At 52.9% G+C, this 5,074-nt stretch overlaps 1 pseudogene; it reads right to left on the bottom strand.

Annotated features, from left to right (window-relative positions):
• Window positions 1-814: 814 nt before the first annotated feature.
• On the bottom strand, window positions 815-4,464 carry LOC149371676 (uncharacterized; annotated as a pseudogene).
• Window positions 4,465-5,074: the final 610 nt, after the last annotated feature.

Raw genomic sequence — 5,074 nt, 5'->3', positions numbered from 1 at the left:
TCAACGAGCCGCCGTGGCCTCAGACTCAAGATAAAAGAGTTTTCCTCTCTCTGAGCCTTTTTCGAATCACATTCCCTGCAAACTGGTTTATTCCTTTCCCCTACCGTCTTAGTTTCGCACGTTTAGTGGCATACGCAAAGATTGCGGCACTTTTGAGATCTCCTGAAACGTGTTTTTTCATTGGACAGCGTGGAGCTCACAAAAAGATTGGAGGATTTCTCAGGCCAGGGATGCCATTCACGAGCGCGTATCTTTCGATGTTTTCTCGTACTTTATATCAGACTGTCCCAGCTCCTTCTCGGCAGTAGTGCTGGCGGTTTTGCACGGCGTGAGAATTACTGCGAGTGGGCGACCGCATTTTCAGTTAGGTTCCGTTTTATGTCATCTTTTTATCTCTTGTTGATTCATCGGTCTTTCTTATGCGCATTCTTTTCTCAGCGCTACAGACATTCAATGCCACGATGCCTTTTCATTTTGGTCCTCTTTGTTCATATATTCTTAATCCGTCATTGGCTTTCCTTGTCACTAATGACGCACATACCTTTAAGATTCTTATTTAAGAGGCGACAGCATGAAGCCACAAAATGGTTTAGCCCCACCGCGGTGGCTCAGTGGTTACGGCGCTCGGCTACTGACCCGAAAGACGCGGGTTCGATCCCGGCCGGGGCGGCCGAATTTCGATGGAGGCGAAATTCTAGAGGCCCGTGTACTGGACTGGTGGTGGTGGTGTAAAACATTTATTTATACTATATACAGAGGTATTGCTTGGACCGTGCCTGAAGGGCCCGGCCCTCACAATCACTAGGAGGGATCCCTAGTCCGGGACCCCTGTGGCCTCCGCGGCGGCCCGGGCTCTTTTCCCCAGGGCTCGTTGGTCCTGGAGAGTTGGGCAGCTGAGCAGGGCAGCCTCCCAGTCCTCTCGGGTGGGGTGGGGGTGGGGTGGGAAAGCAGGATTGGCAGGGCATGCCCACACCATGTGATACGTGTCCGCAAACACTTCCCCACAGTGTGGACACTCGCCCGAAAAAGCCGAATTCAAATGTTGTAGCACTGCCGGGCACAGTACCGTGTTGGTGTAGAGCCGAAGTAGCCAACACTCCTCTGCCTTATTGAGGCCTTTACAGGGGAGTGGGTATCGGCCGTGAGCGTTTTGATACAGGAGAGAGATCTCCCGAAAAGTAATAGCCGGATTAAAATCAGTAGCCGGATCAGGCGGCGAAAGAGGCGATGCCCGGTGGTTAAGCGCACGGGCGGTAGTGTCCGCTACCTTATTTCCCTCCATCCCCGCATGTGCTGGGGCCCAGATGATGGTGCGCCGGGTTGGGAAATCCCGGTACTCACATCTGTGTAAAATTTGAAAAGCACGATCTGGAATTTGGCCCTGCTCAAAATTGCGGCAAGCTTCTCTTGAGTCGTTAATAATGACTCGGGACGCTGGATCCGCAGCTGCAAGTGCGATAGCAACTTCCTCCGCGAATGTAATGTTGGGGGCACGGAAGGTGAGGCCCTGAACTGGGTTGTTTTGGTGGACAACGGCAGCCGTGTACCAACCCCCATGGTGTGGACCTGCCGCGTCCGTGTAAAATACCCCTGGTCGAGCACCATACTGCTTGGAAATGGCCTCCGCTCGCGCGAGGCGGCGGCCATCATGGACATCTTTTGTCATGTTATTGGGTAGGGGGCGAACCTTTAGTGCGAAGCGCCAGGCCTCGGGCATGGATACCCGCTTCTCCTCTTGGGTTGTGTAATTGATGTGGAGGCGGGTCAGTAGGCGGCTACCCGCACGTGTTTTGCTTAACGGCAAGTATTGATTGCTGAGATGAGCCTCGCGCAGGTCCCCAAAGGTGTTCGTCATCCCCAGGCCGAGGAGACGTTGGTTGGATGTTGCAATTGGGAGGTCGAGAGCTCTCTTATAGATTTTTCGGCGAATCACTTCGAAAGCGTTCTCAACGCATTTGCGCAGGTAGAGGTACGGTGCCGAATACAGGATTCGACTGGTTACGAATGCATTGGCCAGCCACAGGGCGTCTTTGCATCGCAACCCCCCTCGTTTGTTTGATACCCGGCGGACCATACGGCCCACCTGATCCCCCACCTTGCGGAGTTTCTTCAGCGTGGTGTCAATCTTGCGGTTGTTTTGTATGTAGAGTCCCAATACTCTGATTTCATCGTGTCCAGGTATCGGGCCACTAAGCAGGGAGAGGGCAATTTTGGTTGTGCACCTCGGATTGGGACGTATGTGCACGAATTCCGATTTGCTCGGGGAGCACTCAAGGCCGCAGCGGTGTGCATAATCGTCCACAATAGCCGCCGCTTGCTGCAGGTTGGCCTCGATTTCTCCAACCGAACCGTCTTTTGCCCAGAGGGTGATGTCGTCCGCGTACAGGGCATGCTGCACACCTGGGACCTTACCCAGCAGGATAGGGAGCTTCATCATGGCCAGATTGAAGAGAAGAGGCGAGAGGACTGCTCCCTCTGGAGTCCCTCCCGTACCAAGTTTGTACGGGCCATGTTCACTGTCTTGGAGTCGGATATATGATTGCCGATCTGTGAGGAATTGCTTGAAGTATTATAATGTGTTATACCCACAGTTCACTTGGGACAGGTGGGAGAGGATGATATCATGAGTAACATTGTCGAAAGCCCCCCGCAAGTCCAATGCGAGGACCACCTTGTCATCGCTAGGGTGCTCGACGGGATCAAGAATCTCTCTATGAAGTTGCAGCAGCACATCTTGTGCGGACCGGTGTGGGCGGAACCCGTACATGGTGTCTGCAAAGGCGTTGTGTGTTTCTTGGTAGGTGGATAATCTGTCACGGACAATGGTCTCCATCAACTTTCCCACACAAGAAGTGAGAGATATGGGCCGGAGGTTGTCAGTGTTGAGAGGTTTGCCTGGTTTGAGTATGAATGAGACGAGAGCCGTCTTCCAATCCACTGGGAGAGGCGTACCTCCCGTCCAGATGGCATTGAAGTATTCGAGCAGTCGCTCGTAGGCCGGTTCGGGTAGGTTAGCGAGAAGTTTCACAGTTATCTTGTCCCTGCCCGGTGCTGTCCCTCGTTTCATTTTCGCCAGGGCCGCGTTGAGGTCGTGAAGCTGGAACGTTCGATCCAGCTCTGCGTTCTCAGAACCTGCATACGAGTACGCCGGACCACGCGAATCCTGGTCTGTGTACAGATACGCGTATTTGTCTCGGAGCGCGCCAGCCAGTTTGGCAGTGTCTCCGTTGAAGGTGTGAATTGCTCGTTGAAGATGTTTTTGTGTTTCGGTGCGGGTTTGGGTCGGATCAATGAGGGCGCGGAAAAGGCGCCACGTGCTCCGGCTCGACATTTGCCGAGCAGCGGTGTTGCATCGGTCTACCCAGTTCGAGTCGGCGAGTTGGGCCGCATACTCTGCCGCTTGTTGGGTGAGTTCCGCGATGCGGATTTTGAGTTGCCGATTGTACTTCTGCCGGCGCCATCGGCGGACGAGGCTATGCCGGGCCTCCCAGAGGTGAAGGAGGTGGTTGTCCACCGCCGGGTTCGCCTCTGAGAGCTGAACGTGGTGTTCGGTATCTTTGAGTTGGCAGATGAGGTGTTGTGACCAGGTAGTGTAACCTTGATCCGCTATAGGGGTAGGGTTAGTGTAGTTGGATCTGAGTTTGGTCCAGTCTGGAAGGGTTGCTTTTGTGTGAGGTCTTGTAAGGGGTTTGGTGCGGATTGTGGTCGCAAGGATGCAGTGGTCGCTACGGAGGGTTTCCTCGGTGTTGTGCCATTCCGCATATCTAATCTTTTTGGTAAAGGTGAGATCTGGGCACGTGTCGCGTGCCACGGAGTTCCCAATGCGAGTGGGTTGTGCAGGGTCCGTGTGAAGAGTAAGGCCCAACGTTGACGCAAGTACCGCCAGCTTGCGTCCTCGTTTTTCTTCACGTATGTATCCCCATAAGGGGCTAGGGGCATTAAAGTCCCCAACGATTATGAGGGGGCCCCTGTTCGCCACCTTTAACGCCCGACTGAATAAGTCTGCAAATGTGACGTTTGGAAGTTTGGGAGAGCTGTAGACGTTGAGTACGTGTAATGGGGGGTCCTGTTTGCGTAGCGGAAGGATCGTCACCATCGCATACGAGAAAATCGCCTTGTAATCCAGGTCCACCGGGGAGGCCGTATAATTTTTATGTACGCAAAGGCAGCTCTGCGCATCCTGCTGATACACTGAGTAATTTGTGAGGGTGGCTGCGTCCCCCGGCTCTTGGAGGGCCACTACAGCAAGAGGACTGGGGAATGTTGTTAGGAAAAGCCGTAGGTCAGCCCGCTTAGTACGGGCCTTGAAACCTCTGCAGTTCCACTGTAAAATTTGGACAGGGGCCGAATTGCTGCGCGAGTACCATCGCGGTTTATTAATGTCCGCCATGATTATGATTAGAATTTATGCTTACAAGGAAGGGGCCCGCCTCTGAGCCGGGTGCCCCAATGACAGCAGGTTGCGTCACGCTGGGCAGGTTGAGGGCGGGCTCCTGTCCCTCATGTGCGACTTTTGGTCTACCAGCCTTAATATTGGGGCTCCTTATACGCTTGAGTTGGCAACCGGAGCGCCTGGTAGTTAGCGACTGGACTGGAGCGACTGGACTGGAGCAGCCTTCCACACGACATTGCCGCAATCACCTGCCCATCAACATTTGCGAACTGTTTAGCTGCTGCCTTCAAAAGCGAATAATATTTGTATCTTACGTTGTTTCTTTGTTTATTCAATCTGATTTTTCAATGTAACCCACCCTTTATGTAATACCCGCAATCCTGGGGGCCTTTAAGGTAATAAAGTGAAGTGAAGTGAAGTACTGTGCGATTTCAGAGCACGTTAAATAACCCCAGGTAGTCGAAATTTTCGGAGTCCTTCACTACGGCGTCCCTGATTGCCTGAGTCGCTTTGGAACGTGAAATCCCAATAAACCAATAAACCAAACTAAATGGTTTAGAAACAGAGCTCTAAAATCGGCATAGGTCACGTTTGCCTACTCGCCACAACTACATTTCCTCTCAGGCTTTCCAAGCTACCATAATCCGATTTACGACGCGAGATACTCTAGTGACTTAATAT

Source organism: Amblyomma mixtum, chromosome 1 (assembly GCF_055824585.1).
Source record: "Amblyomma mixtum isolate Tamu chromosome 1, ASM5582458v1, whole genome shotgun sequence".
Taxonomy (NCBI): domain Eukaryota; kingdom Metazoa; phylum Arthropoda; class Arachnida; order Ixodida; family Ixodidae; genus Amblyomma; species Amblyomma mixtum.
Note: the sequence above shows the minus strand (reverse complement) of the source record. Positions and strands in the feature narration are given on the sequence as shown.